This window comes from Seriola aureovittata, chromosome 22 (genome assembly GCF_021018895.1).
Source record: "Seriola aureovittata isolate HTS-2021-v1 ecotype China chromosome 22, ASM2101889v1, whole genome shotgun sequence".
NCBI lineage: Eukaryota > Metazoa > Chordata > Actinopteri > Carangiformes > Carangidae > Seriola > Seriola aureovittata.
In genome coordinates, this window is record NC_079385.1 from 13271741 (window position 1) to 13288178 (window position 16438).

Consider the following 16438-nt stretch of genomic DNA (forward strand, 5'->3'; position numbering starts at 1 on the left):
TGTGCTAGTGATCATGGCATGTGGAGCTACAAAGTGCTGCCCTGCCAGCTGAACCACTTATTTTGACATCTGTACCAGGAAATGGTTTCAGCTCTTTCCATGAAAGTAAAGACTTAATTTAATGTCAATATTCAACATGTCCCTGAAGAAGACTTCTGCTAATACTGCAGCAGAGTAGAGCACTCAAATCGTTTCATCCAGTAGATAAAGCTTCTTTAAATCCCTCAAAACATGAATTTTTGACCAATAGGAAAATAGTTAATATGATAGGAGTAAAACGCCACTCCATCCAATAGTCGAGCACCTCAGTTGTTTACCAAAATCCCTCTGCGAATGTTTATTCAGCCAATGCGAGGGCAGCTGCCGAGGTGCACAAGGACGAATGTCTGCCTGCGGGGTCCATGGTGATGTTGTGCTGTATAAGGCTGTGCCATGGCATGCGTGTGACCATTACATCATGGCTAGTCCCTGACCGGTCTGCACCACACACAATCACGTGACCTCCTCTCGGCATCTCAGGAGCACCGCCGTGCTGATCTGATGATGACTTTTGGTGAGATGACTTCCCGCTGGCATCCCGCTGTGTGTGTGTCTTAATCCCTCTGTGCAGTCCGTTGTTTGTTGGAGGAAGTGACTACGCAGTATGATGGATATGTGAAAGTGTGGACATGCATGTCAGTGTAAGTGTGAATGTGTGTCTTTAGGTTTGAGTGTGTTCATCTTTTCTCTCATTGTGGATTGTTTTCTATGTCACCTCTTTAACCTCTAGCTTCCCCACCCCCTCTGCACTCTGCACCCCGCCAAAGCCGCTTTGAGCTCTTTGCTCTGACATCACCATAGTCATCATCAGTGGGCATGGGCCAGACCATTAGGTGTGTAACAGGGGGGAGATTACACAGAAATCAGAGCCCTTTAGTCTGGCCTTGGCACAAGAGAGACTCTGGAAATCCACCTTAGGATGGAAAAATGGTAATTCCCAGCTTGGGGATCTTTGTTTCAAACTCCTTGGATAAACAGCTGATGCTTTAACAAACAAAAAGTAGACTAACATCCCTTGCATGGCAGAAGGAAAGCCCCAAAAATCTCTGCATCAGCAGAATAAAACTGCCATTCTCCCTCTGGCTCACGCTCCATCTTTGTGTTCTGAGTCGTAAGTGGATCTGAGAGGTCGTGACTTATAGATCTGTGCTATCATGAGTTAAGAGTCAAAAAAGGAGAACAAGAGATAAAAAGAAGAGACAGAGAGTCTTAGAATTAAAACAGACAAAGTATGTAAAACTGTATGCCTCGGTGTAAGAGCGTGTTAATGTCTCGGTCTGGAAGCTCCTGGCCCTGACTCCATGACACTTTGGTATGAGCGCCAAAAATGGACAGTGGAAGTTTCCACCTGCTCTGAAAACCCATCCTTTGTTAGGCCGCTCATAGGACTGAAGTGTCACAGTGTGATATAACACAGGCATTACTTGACTCCATTAATAGGGCGGCAATTTCACAAATGACCTCCCCCAGACTTCTTAAGCCAACTAAGATATTTTAAGAACAAACTCTACAGTCGACTGAGGTGTATGGTCAGCTTTTGTCTTAACGGAAATTCAACACTGTGTTTTGGAAGAACCAAACCCACAATTTTGAATTAGTTGTTCAATCAACTTTTTGATTACTGTTTTAATTCATTAAAATGTCAAAACAATTGGTGAAAAATGGCAATTATTTGGCATTCTGATATATAAACACAATGTCCATGGTTTGATTCCGCCTGGGACCTTTGTAGCATGTCATTACTCTCTGTTTCTCTCCCCACATTTCCTGTCAACATATCGACTGATCTATCTAATAAAGGCAAAAAAATGAAAATTCAAGTTCTCAGAGCCAAGGATGATATATAATATACAGAATATGTAAAGTAGCTTAGAAAAGCAGCCTTACTTTAACCTTATAAATAACTTTAGAATTAAAATTAAAAGGAAAAGTGAAAAACAGAAGCTTAAATAGAAATGTTGAAATTAAAAGCTTAAACTTAAATGTGTAATGGAAACGGAAACTGAAAACATAAGTGTAAAGAGAAAATTAATAATTTGGATATGAAGTTGTTTCAGTTTTTTTTTTATTGACCTCTCCTGCTTTTCCATTTAACATTTCAGCATAATGAAATATAATTATTTCCCTTTCTCTTTTAATTTTCCATATCCCCTTTTAATCTGCTTCTATGTAAAAGGCAATCTCCACAAAAACAGGTACGTTCCCATAGACAACAGTGGACAAAACCACATAACTGACTGGATAGTAATATTTCACTCCCTCTTGTCATGATAGGAACCAATAAACAAGAGGCTCCAAGTTTCCACTGGACATGCACATTCTCACACCAGTGACCAAGCATATCATAAATATCCGAGTGCCTTCACTAACACGCTGGAGAATATTATTTGGGCTAATGTCTTTATGTGGGTTGCCAAAAAGTGTGTATTCTGGAAAGCCACAACACATGGAAACTATTCCACTTACAAGGAACTAAAAGCCCTAAATGAAAGCAACACAAACTTCTACAAACAAGCACTCACACACAAGCAGCAGATACACACACACATACACACACACACACACACACACACACACTGCAGTGTATATTCATTTTTTACCCCTGCAGTGCCTTGGCCAGTAGAACCTTTGACATTGTAGCTTAAACATTAACACCTGCATTATCAAAGAGAAATGGAAACACATCCACAAGCTAAACCAAGTGGACACAGGCAGCATTTTTAGCCGGCTAAAATCCCCCCATCTCTAGTTGTTAGGGCTACGTGTTGAAGGACTTTCCGGGCTGCAGTGCGGCTGACATAATGTTGCATTATAACAGCTCATGTGGATGGATGATTCACATTCCTGCTAGGACACCCTTGGCATGGTATCATTACAGCTGGGAAGCCCCACTCTGGAAGCCCCTAAATGTACCCAGAACTTCCCCCAGCAGCATGACTTTAGCCCCCATTCCAGGATACTAAGCTGGCACAGGCTGCGGCGGGGGAGATAAAAATAACCCACCAAGACGCCACATTGGTCCTGATGACAAATGTCTCCATGGAAACCTGAGACGACAGGTTGTTGGAGGTCAGAGGTTGGATCTTAAGAGAATCCGGCGACCATGGGGACATGGAGGGGTGCAGGAACTGTAGGGGCAGAGGAGAGAGGGCCGCTCAGTCAGAATGTATGAAGGAACAAGAAGGAAAATCCCTCCAGTGAGAGAGAGAGCGAGCAAGCCTTCTCTCTTTCTGTCTCTGCCCTCCAATATCACTTACTTGGAAATATAAACATGCCCTTTGCAATTCAGCCGAATTCATTATGTCATTAAGCTAGAAGGGGTTTTCAGCTGGACATTTTCAGTTACGTACATTCTCTCCTTCCCTAATAAGATAAAACAACCCCCCCCCCCAACATGAAAATTTATGAAATTTACCTTTGGGGAGACAAAGCCCACAAACACTTTGTCATATCAATTTAGGAATAAAGAGCACTATGGCAGGATCTCTGTGATCTCTGTGTAAAAGGGGATTCTGGCTCTTCCTTAGCTGGGGAAAACCTGCAGCCCCCTTGTGATGGAAAAACCTAAAAGAGCAAGTGGGAGTATGAGTGGAACAAGGTGAAGCAGGGTGGGGAATTCCAGTACATGAAAGGTTAGTTGGAAGGGTGAGCTGAGGGGAAACCCTAGGTGTCTTTTGGTTTCAGAGTTACCCTCGCATACCCATCCCTTATACACACCTACATACTTTCATCCCCCAAATGAAGGATATTTTGAGCTTGCGCGGGTGACCCCTTCACTGTTGTAAAAAGACAGGAATTACATGTCTGAGTTGTGTAACGTTTTCACCTTTAGGGTGCAGCCAAAAGCCCAGACTCATTATTCAGATGGTTTCAACCAGATACACATTCAGACGTATTCATTTCCTCACTACGAGGATGTTGATAAATATATCTGACAGTATGGTAAACAACCAAACTGTCAAACTATCAATTATAGCACTTGGTTCACTCTCCGCTGTTGACTGCTTCCATATTTCTCCCCACTTTACTTTCTGTGTCGCCAAAAAACAGCTCCATTTCCATGGATTTCTGAAAGTCTGTTAGCGTGCAGTTATTTGTGGAGGGATTTTGTGTGTTCCTTTTTGTACAATGTGTACTAAGAGACAGAAAAAGGTGGAAGAGGGGGAAAGGCAGCGACAGAAAGAGAGAGAGTGCTTGAAAGGCTTTTATTACCACCCCATTTGAATGACTTGGTCTGGGTCATCAACAGAGACCCTGCAGCACATATCATCCCTTTTTCATGCACACAAACACTCGGGCAGACGTTGGGTTGAAGACGGGTGAGAGTGGGGATATATACATAAGGGAGAAGCTAGCAGAAACTTGCCACTGTGGGTGGGTGGATCTAAAAAATAAATCCATCTAAAATGAATTGCAAAGTGACATTGTGTTTTAGTTTGATTCTACAACTCAGAATTAGATCAATGACAGTCCAGCGAGTTCTTTATTTGTCTACACTGGTGTAGTAAAGGGTTTCTCTTGATAGTTTGAAAGAAGGAGAAAACTGTTCTATTGTGCAGCCTAATTGAAATGGAGTTTGTGTGAAGCAAATCCTAAGAGAAACTGGACCGGTGTTGTGAGACATGCATCCCCCATAATCCTAACTTCATGCTTCAAGGAGCGGTCCTGAGGTGAATGACAATGACACCATCGACACTTTGGCCAAAGTTGCAACAAAAAATATATTATTTCTATGGTTTTAACAATAACACATTAATTTCAATCCATTATAGAAAAAGATTGCAACAAAAACACGACACATCCACCTGTGTCTGGTCTGTAAGAACTCTCGCTTGGCCCTTTGGTGACAATGAGACAAAGAAAAGATCCTTCAGACCCTCCTGTGCCACTACAGTCCCAGAATTTCTGATGAGGGCAATTCCAACGAGGAATCAGCAGGTGATCTCGTGTTGAAAACGGGAAAGGCCAACTCTTTCTGACAGATAAGGTTCACACAGTTTACATGGCAGCGATATTGCAAAGAAATGAATGCCATGTATCGTGTCTAATGCCCTTGGTGTAGTGCAACATTTGTGGGGAAAACTACAGTAAGTTTGCCGACTTGACCGAAAACGTTAACCATGAAATACTTGTACAGCAGCATGAAGCATAAACTATGCAGGGACATATACACAGATGGAATTCCAGCACTACATACCTCATGTTTGCATTTGTAAAGGTATTGTTTGGTGTGCTATTTAACTTGATTCTCACAGCAAATGTTGCTATATGTGATTCATTTAGATTAATAAATCGCAAAGCATGTAATTCTTTAGATTATTGATCGGCGTTACATGGAACAAAAAGGTGGAAGGACAGAACAGAACTGGGAATGTTGAGGTTATGTGGCATGCACTTTAACCATACATCTCTCAGCACACACACAGGACACCCTGTGTGTGGTTCTCCTAAAAAACAATGTACAAATTCAAAGGAAGCACCAATCACAGCTGTGAAAAACAAACAGCAGATGGGACTGAGACAGCTCTGTACAGAAAGATGACAAAAAAATAAATAAGAAAAAATAAAGCCACTGTCTTTTGCGAAGTTTAATTGGCAGCAGCATTTTAAAGTTGCAGTTTGACATCTGATGGCACACAGAATCATTTATGGTTAAAATATATTCTTCTTCAACCTCTTTATCCCAGAAATCCAGCACAAGCTCGAACCCGCATCCTCTTCTGTTCTCTTAACTCTTAATATCACTGTCCTGTATTTTCAAAGTCATTCAGGAGGGAAGAGAGAAGCTCAAACTGGGTCAAAGTGTGTGAGAAATTACTCCTCAGTAAAAACTGATGAATGTTTCTGTGGCAGGAGTTCAGGAGACCTTGTATTAATACTTCAAAGAAGATGGCTGTGAATAGAGAGAAGAGATCTTGGGGGAGTAAGTGACCAAGGGTGTGAATGACTGCACAGGTCATAGGTCATTTAGCACTCTAGATCAGTTTCTACATACAAACACACAGACACATTGACACACACACACACACATATTTTTTCTTTGCCAGTATTGTGTGCACCAAAATAAATTCCTGTGCTGCGCTGCTAAAAAGAAACTTGACAAATACAGCCTCCATACATATGCAAATAGGAGACGCTATAAATAGCTACACACTGGATCACAGAAAAAGCAGAGAGAATTAATACATAGAATGCACACACTCATAAGAATACTTTATATTCATTCATGTGATCATGGGGAACCTACATTAGATGCCATACATATATAATCTAAATGGACTGAATTAGGCCCTGGCCTGGTTAGATAGCATAGCAGATTCCCCAAAAGGCAATTTCGCCTTTCAATTTATAGCCTACAATAGCTCAAGTGCTGGGTAGTTAATGTCTTGCTGGTGTTAGCGCCCAAAGCAATTACCTCCCAGGCTATAAGGTATGACTGCATCGGCCTGCACAATAAGAGATGTGCACAGTATGCTGTAGACGGAGTCTTCTTGGCTACAGTTAGATGCAGTGGAGGTGAAAGTGTGTGTGTGGGTGTACCAAGGTGTGTTTGCTTAATGAGTTGTGATTGCCAAACCTAATGGCTCGTGTTTAGTAAAACTAATGGAGTGTGTGCATGCCTACAGCTGAGGGGTTAACATCTATCCATCTACTTCAGCCTAATTCCTCACTCTCCCCGTTGCCCCAGTCCTCAGCCATCACTCAAACAGGTCAAGGTTGCTAAATAAAGCACCACCCAACTTCTTCTCAAAGTCTCCTCACTCAAACAGGGGTATATTCAGCAGGGAGGAATTCCTGTAACTCACACAGGAGATAAACCTGCTCCTCACCTTTGACCCTCAGTCTTTTTGATCGCCTCTGACCTACATTAAGCCTCTGAAGTCCCTTATCACTCTGAAATGGTTGCCACCATAGTGAGGCTTGAGCATGTGCAGGCCCTCACATTACAGTGTTTAGGAAACGATAAAAGAGGTCAACAGCCATAAATTAAAAAAAAGATAGCCCAATTTATGGTTTTATTCTGTACAGAGTACAATCTAAGTTTGGCAGCCAGTCTATTGTATTGCAAGCTGGAGGGGCAGAACTTTCTATCTAGCGCAGTTCATGACCCGTATCCCACCTGCACATTAGTCATGTTTTCACAGGACACTGAATAAAAAAAAAGAAAGAAAAAGAAGCACATGGGGCAAAATGACAAAGCTTAGTCACTGCCTTGCTCACATGGACATCACAGTTGGGAGTCAGCACAGTGAGCTTTTTGGGTGGTGTGGCGCCATGTCCACAATCTCTATATGAAAAGGTTAATTTCAGTATATTAAAGGAGGTACTGCAGTGTTTGGTACAGTGCTTGGGAGCTGATGAATGATAATGGAGAGTAGCCATGTTTTTCTTTGGTTCATCATTGTCCTTTGCAAATGACATTTGTAGTGGTTTAGATAAACTCGCAGCATGGCTAACACAAAAGAGTATTCCTACCAAAGAAATGATCCTTTTCCCAGGAATTAAGTTCTCAAAATTGACCAATTTCAACTTAATTCATCATGTGCTTGTGAATGAGGCCGGCAGGTACAGTAGGATGCAGGTTAAGTCTCTTCCCAGAATACATGTATTCAGCGATGGAACAGCCTCTGTTTAATTCTAGCTCTGTACTCTGTAGAGTTACCTGGACAGGGTAACTTGCCTTTGTCAAGTCTTTAGTTTTCAAGAACACGTTCTACTTTGATATTCAAAATGATCCCAGATGATATGAAGGAGCCTATTTTCAATCATTTTATTCTTAAGAAGAGCAAAGTCAGCAGTAAATTATTAAAGCTACTTTTGAAGTATTTTTGGTGCCAAGTAAAAAATACCACCTCACCTCAAGAGAGAAGCCAGCACCATGTAAAAACAAGAATCCATGAATAAATAACGACGACTGATTAACATGCTGCAAATGGAAATTCTATACAGTGAATTGACATTCAGACAGTTTTGTTTTTTCCTTTCACGGATGAAAATACACAATGCATGCCTAGTATATACCCTGTAACAAGGATACATTCATGACAGTATCATGTTTTTACACTATTCATGTGCTACTAATGGACTTGAAAATCCTTCTATTGTATTTGTGTGTATGTGTTGCACCAGATAATTCGGGGGGGGACTACAATGATCAAATATTATATACATAAAAATATGTATTAAACTCAATAAAAAGTAGATTAACAAGAAGCTCAGACAAAATATCCAATATCCACATCAGTTGCAGTGCATTTAGTAAGTCATGACAATGTAAGTAATCCATGACATCCAACTTTCAAACATGTTTGTTCTTCTCCTCCGTAACAACAACAACACTGATTTAACAAATATAACATTAGTAAAGGTAACATATTAAGAGTAGGGCTGGGATGATTATCTGCCGTAATCGACGTTGTCGATTATAAAAATGATTCGACGTGGAATTTTATTGTCGACGCGTCGTGTAAAACCACACAGGGTAAATGTTCATAGAATAAAACCGGAACTTTCTAATGGGACCGTTTATATCCATCGTCTTTGGTTTACCCGGATACAAGCACAGCGCAAGGGCTGGGACAACGTGATTGACTACGTGAATGATTTGCGTCTGTGTAATCTATTTGAACAACATGGCGGCGTCTACCAGCAGTACGACGGAGCGTGTGGAGCAACACGCGGCAAAAAAGGCTCACACACGGTCCTCCAAAGTTTGGGAAATGTTAAAAAAATTTTTTTTTGTGTGTGTGTGTGTGTGTGTAAAAATAAAAATAAAATTATGTGTGTGGGAAAATAATTGCAATAAAATTACTGTTAGGTTAATAAAAAAAAATAATCGTTAGATTAGTCGAATAATCGAAAAAATAATCGCTAGATTAATTTCTTAAAGAATAATCGTTTGGGACAGCCCTAATTAAGAGTTTAAAGTTGTTCATTAACTAAAGACATCATGATTAATGAAAACATGTAGTTGACCCAATATAAATAAATAAAGTTTTTTTTTTTTTACTGTTGTTCTATCTTGTGAGTTTGATGTGGTGGTCACCGTGTGTTTTTTGTTTGGTTTATTCAAAGCGTTTAATGTGATGTAGCTTGATATATATTTGGAAAATTAAAATACAATCGTACGAAAAAGAGAGTTTAAAGTTATTCCATGAGACCAAACGAGATCACGTGACAAAATGTTCTAAAATATAATCATCGGTCAAAAATGTTTAGTTATTTGTTGAGGAAGTAGCTTAGGATCTTTAAATATGTGTGTGTGCATGCACGTGAGAGGGGGAAATAACAAATCATCTGGGTTTAAGGAGATTAAGCTGCATTAGAAGACAATGGGATAGAAACGGACACATGCACAAGCATAGACACATTCACTCAGAGATACCCACTGGAGCTAGCTCCCTCCGTCTCTTCGCACTCAGAGACGATTAAACTCGCATAGAGCGCGCACGCACACACACGCACACACGCGCACACACGCACGCACACGCGCACACGCACACACACACACACACACACACACACACACACACACACACACACACACACACACACACACACACACACACACACCAACACGCATGTCCATTTCCTAGACTGAAACCATTTCTTGGCTGGCGACAGCCCAGCACCAGCCTTTTGGCCATTGTGGCATCTGCCTCTGATTGGTCGGCCGTGCACCGGCCTCTGGGGACCCGCGGGGTTGTGAAGATGAGGTGGCTGCTAAGAGACTGAGTCACAACATGCAATGCTCTGTGCTCACAACATCTCCCATGCACACCAGTGACAGTTACATAAAGACAGGCAGACAGACTCAAGACAAACACTTTACTCTCCTTCTCAATCTAGTTTTAGCCCTTCAGTGGTTTCCTTTTTTTACTGCTGAGTTGCATTGAACATACCTGAGGACAATTCCATCAGCCCCTGTCGTGTTTTGCCTAATAATTAACTGCTTTTGATCAATGTAACTCCTTTGTCTAAAAAAAACCCTGAAGCATGAATCATTGTCACTTTTCACCTTGTAAGCATGCATTATCTATAGATGCAGTATATCATACATTTTCCTTGACATATGTGTCTCTATTAATATTTGAACCATACACTGTAGATCTCCAATTGACTACACACCATAAAAACTAGTAGCAACAGACACTTTAATTTCTTGGCTCAGTGCTCTTATTCTTGTGGATGTGAAGTGACACAACCAGCTTCAAATACAGACTGTCAACTCTAGTTAGAAGGTATATTCATCCAATCTGGCACAACAGGTAAAGGGACAGTCACTTTGTATTTAGCTATTGGGTTTGACAACATCCAGATCATCAGATAACAAATCATTACTTTAATAAACATAATCTCTATCTGTCCAAATAAGTTTGGCTCTCTCAACCTCTCTAATCAATATGCCTGATAATCCTTTAGAGAAATAGTTCAACATTTTAGGCAATACACATTAAATTTTTTTGTTAGACAAGAAGATCCGTACCATTCTCATATCTGTACAGTAAGTATGACACTACTGCCAGCATTAGCTTAATTTAGCTTTGAATAAAGAGACAGACATACAGGGAAACAGCTCCGTCTTCATTTGTTTAATTTGAACAAAAACTGAACTGAAATGTACCGGACTATTTCTTCTGTCTAACAGTAACGACAGAACTCTTAGAAGTCATCGAGCCAAGATATATTCACGTAATTGTTGTGTATACACTTGAGTTTTTGGAAAGAACATATTAATTAGTCAGCTTTAGTGGTGGTTGGCAGATGTTTTTAATCTATTTACATTTAATAGTCAAATATGATTATGGATCCAATCTTAAACTCCCTCCAGAAAAACAAAGAGCATGTCCAAAATGTTATATTATTCTTCTAATTATATCACACATTTTACTTGTCTGCATCTTGATAGGTAGAGCCGGGCACAAACACTTAACCAGGCTACAAACTAAATCATAATCTCTTGGTCATGTTACAATTAACATAATTAGAGCACAGAGCCAAAACATCAAAGTATGTTAACAAATATATGAATCACATTTTGTAAATGCTTTTGTAAAAAGGAAATTTACATCACCTCAGCCATAATATTGAAATAGCGTTACAATACCGTTTATTAATATAAGGTAATTCTGGAGTGTTTGTCCTAACTTAGATTATCGCAACGAGTTTTACCATCTCTACCGATCTCTTTGATTGGGGTGTAATGAGAAAGAGTCAAATGAGGGCATACACATGCACACAAACACACACACACACACACACACACACACACACACACACACACACACACACACACACACACACACACACACACACACACACACACACACACAGAGTGGTGAAGCACAGCAAGAGAGACGAAGGCACACTTTCTTTCTCTCTGGCATTTCCTATTCCTCCCTCCATCCAAACAAGCCTGTCGGAGCTGCAATTATGGGAAAGAAACCATGTATTTATAGCCAGGCGAGGATCAACGGCAGAACAACTAGTTGTGTGGCACGGGAGGCGGTTATATTTAACATGCTGTGATGTCAACACGTGGCTGGTACGTTTCCATGGTTTCTCCTCCGAGACAGGGCGGGCACTTTCTTATCAGTGCAGCACAGAGACAGATGAGGCAGTTACAGAGAGAGACGGAAACAGACTGACAGCAGACAGATAGATCGACAGCCAGACTGAAAGGGCAAGAATAAGAGAAAATAAAGATAGTGGTGTGAGGATTTAAAAAGGGAGACACAAATAACACTTCAACATAATGGACGGGCTTATAGGACATTGTCTGGTTCCCGGTATACGCTATATGCCATTCATTGACCTTGAACCGACTGTACAAGCTTCTTGTCACCTTAAGGAGAAAAATTCTGCAACAAACTCCTTACTACTCTCTTTCCTTCCTTACTCCCCTTTTCATCCCTCCCACTCACTCCTACTCCTTCCCTCCCTCCGTCTTTTAAGGTTATCTGAGATGCTATCTGCTGTCTGATAAAGGTTAAAGAGGCTTCTAGCTGGCAGCACCTTCAGTCTCCAGCTTGCTCGGTATCTCACAGCCTCCACAGTGATAATCCCTCGCCTCATCGCTGCACTACGGATAGTGGAGTCTGGGAAATATACAGAAACCAACAAGATCTACACTCAGCTTTTGCTGGCTTATCATCAACGTTTTCAGAATATGTTTTCATTCAGGGGATTGATCATTAAAGGTACCATTTGAGAATGATAAAAAAACATTTAAGTCTCAATACACATCCAACATCTCATAATTAATAGAAAATTATACTGAAAACTAATTTCCCCTGGGTGATAAGTCAAAGAAATGCTGAAAAACTTGGCTCACGATGTTTGCTGCTGCGTGCATTCCCTTTTCTCAAAAAGCTAAAACACACACTATCTCTGCAGAGTAAATAGTGATAATGGGAGTGGCGTTGATACACACAGTGTTGATGCTCTACTCAGGCTTCAAACATCACAAAGCTGACTGCAGTAATGAAACCGAGCCATTAGCTCCCTTTAGCCAGATTCAGCTAACAAACTGTTTAATATTTGCCCTGCGTGAAATGACTGTGTGCTACTCACACTCCACATTTAATAGGCCTACAGTAGGTGTCAAGGCTCATGTCATGCCTGCACATTATGTATTCTATAATGCTGCAGTGACAGATCCCCGAGACTCCGAGCCAAGGCTGTTTTATCTACAATAGCACAGAGGGTTGCGTGGATTTAGCTGGAATGGGCAATAAACTGAGCAAGGGAATCAGAGAGAGAGTGAGGCAGAGAGAGCTTCAGAAAGGAGGAGAGAGTGCAGAGAAAAATGCAGCGATTAGTGAAAGCTCCTTAACCTAACTGGTTTCATTAGGAAAATGCTACAGAGGATGAGAGGTGTCACAGCTGAAGATACTCAGGCTACAGGAGGCGCTACAGTAGCTAGCACACAAGAGGTAACAGTTTGGGAATCGGGGAAGCTTTGACTGGAAAAAGAGAAGCAGACACATATGGAGCATGACAATATCAATTTATACTCATGTCTTTTCATGCTGAAGCGCCAATGTGGTTACCTGTGTTGTGAAAATCAGCCAGGCAGTAAATACTGCCTTTTAGAGACCTTTGTGGGCTGATAATTGTAATAAATTGCAATATATTAAAAAGAGGTTCTAATACTTTACTATTTTTTGATAAAGAGTATAACAGGTTTGAGATGACATCAAAAAAACTAAACTTGAGAATTTTCATAAAGTGTAGTGAGTATATTCCAGGGTTTACACACTAGACTGCACTACACCAAGTGGAGACTACACAGATGGTATAATATACTACCAGCTACGTTATTATATGAAGTACAATAAAGTAGCCAATAGTTTAATTTGGTGCTGTGGCTAACTCCCAGCTATCTATAAGTATAAACGCCCAAGTACTGTGGGGCTCTCCCTTAAATCTATGGGTGGCAATTGGGTGCAGGGAGGTTACTGTAATGTGACATTTGTAATGGCACAAAGAGACACTTACAGTTCTGCAGGAGTCTGACGACACAAACAATAAGTATGTCCACGACAACATTTGTTTTTGGTTTCACAGAAGTATCAATGATAGCGTGATTTGAAAGATGGAGGAAAGAAGATGAGGTGGTGAGGTGGTGAGAACCCTTTCCCTTACTATCCTGTCGGCACTGCAGTCCTTTTCTATCTATAATCTCCTGCTCAGCCCCGGTGACATGACTCTCATACACAATTACATCACACAGGCTACTCAGGGTGCCCACAAAGAGGAGAGGAGGGTGACGGCAGGGGTGAGAGAGGGAGGACGTCTGAAAGCATGGAAAATATGGACAGAGTTAAATAATAACCAGAAACTGGAACTACTTGTAAGCGATACGGTGGAGCAGATATATTTGTGCTGTTGTCAGTGGAGCAGCAAAGAAAAAGGGCAATATTTCAGAAAAATAACTGTGTAAAACAAGGAGATGAAAACTGGAAGCAAAGGATGAGAATCAGAAGGACAGGAAGACAGAGTGACGGAGTAAATTAGGACAGAAGAATGGAGAGTATAGTGAGTGAATGGATGTTGCAGAGAAGCCATGGTGAGTGATTCACATCTATTTTCCACTAGCAGACAAATGAATCGCAGTCAAAAGAGAAAAAAGAAAAAAGTCATCTCAAAATAGTCCCCCCCCCCTCCATTATGTATGCATGTGCAGCTTTTTCTCCCTCTGTGAGACAAAGGGCACACATCAAGGGCATTTTATTACCAAGCACGTGAGTCCCATGTGCTGTTGCACAAAAATAGATCATAAGTCTTCTCCAGTGGAGTTTTGTCTCATCAAAGTGAATCTATTCTCCGTAAATGCTGAGCCATAAATAAAATGCTATGCTCAGTGGGGAACTGGAAATAAAGAGAGTGGGGGAAATGTGAATGAAAACAGATGAGTGGCAGGACCCTGGAGGATCTATTTGGGGAAGTTCATGAATAAGCCAGTTATGTATTCTCAGGAATGATTCAGTTATTCAATGACCTTTGGCTTGACAATGCATACACACAAGTAGCCAGAGAAATGTACGCAAGCAAATACTAACAGAGTCAACAGGCTCCAAAAAAGAATATCCTCTAAAGCATCTTTAAAAGGATGTTATGACGCACAACACAACCATAAATAGGCACATGGCTAAAATGTATGTATTTAACGTAGCACCATCTACTTAAAATCCTTGCAGGTGAGAAAAGGTAGAAACAATCATTTGGGTGTGAGGATGGCAGTGGAAGTTTGTCATCTCCAAGCTCTCAGAGAGCACAGACCTAAATGGGTTATGTAAGGATGTTGTTAAAGTCAGTGGATAATTGAGCTGATGAGGGTGACATTTGGAGCCTAGAGACGAGGGTGTGGTGTGTGTGAGGGAGGGGTGTGGAGTGGAAAGAGATGTAATTACTTTGTATGTTACAGAGGAGGAGAAGGAGCCAGGGTGAGGGAGTTGGATCCTAGTGTTACCGCTGGCATCATGTTACACCTACAGGTAGTGGAGTATGAACAGAAAACGTTAAGGCACACAGACAAAGTCACATACAATTTTACAGTAGCTCAAAATCCACTATACATGTCATTGTGAGCATGTTAGCATGCTAACATTTACATTTAAGTCAAAGTGCCACTGTGACTACAAGAACATCACAGAGGTACTAGCAAGGCTGACTCTTTCTGATTATTAAAAGACACACAGTTTATTGATTCTCCAAATGTATTTTCTGTCGATCGGCTAATTGATTAATTTCAGTAATAATATAGCTACTTACTAGAACACACGCTTGATAATTACATCCGCACTCACTAAACACTCATAAGTTATGAATATAAGAAGCATTTTTTCAAGTGACATCAGAGATGATCTTAGTCTTAATAATAAATCAAATCAATGAGTCATCTCATGCTGCATAAGCACAAAAGCTCAGTAATAAGATACTTGCAATGTTGCAGGTTATTTTTTGGATGCTTTAGGAGGCGTGATTTCACTATCATCTTTGGGTAAAGTGATAATGTTAAATGATCACTCATAAACCGTGCACACTGAGTAGTAATAAAAACATGTTTACATCATAAGCACCATGACTCCTTTCATAATGAACTGCGGACTACTGTAGTTTATCATTTACTGACGCTGCTTTCTCCCCTCCCCTCTCACTCTGTCTAAACTATACTGTCCATCTAAAGCCTGCAGTTCATTCAGCAGCAGGTTTTGGTAACCATAACATCAAATAGCATAAACAACACACTTATGTGGGCAAGAAATGGCCTGTTGACCTCAAGTATGACATCACCAGTAGTTGTGATGAACTGAACAGCATGACTTCACAGGGTTTCACTTAACGCACCATGATAGATGGTTCAGTTTCACTGTTGTGGAAAATTCTTAGCCATGTATGGGGTGATGATAAGGATGACATGAAATTATCGCCAAGCATACTGTTAATTTGTGCAGTGAGGTGGTCATACATGCACACGTTCAATGTAAAGAGGGCTCTGCAGGGGAGACAATGTGATAGGTGTCCTTTATGGTAGCGAGGATGACCTATTATGGGGCTCTTCTCACTCAACCAACCCTGCATGTGATGGAACGTGAAGAATGCTGCACCTCTGATATGAAGGCAGCTACATAAATATGCAATATGCAAATGAATATGCATGTGCACACACAAAATCATATTTGCACACATGCTATGCTTACACACATGCTAGGCATTGATCAATTATGTGCGCACTGTGGTATATGCATAGCAACATGCACATTATTACACACACACACAATTGGGGCATGTGAATATGCTTGTGCAGCTTTGTTTGCATAACCTTGACACATACACACAATACATACATACATTTATTTTTCCCGCAAGCCTTCAAATCGATTTATCCATTTGA

General features: G+C 40.8%; 1 long non-coding RNA gene across 2 annotated transcripts in view; it reads right to left on the minus strand.

Moving 5' to 3' along the window:
* The window catches only part of LOC130163872 (uncharacterized), a 72121-nt gene that overhangs the window by 34989 nt on the left and 20694 nt on the right, over positions 1–16438 (minus strand). The window contains exon 3 of one of the 2 annotated variants that reach the window (XR_008826532.1): positions 2116–3167. The exons of the other annotated variant lie outside the window; for it this stretch is intronic. This is a non-coding gene — a long non-coding RNA (uncharacterized LOC130163872). Of the gene's footprint in view, positions 1–2115; positions 3168–16438 lie in introns of those variants that run through there. 2 annotated transcript variants of the gene reach the window in all.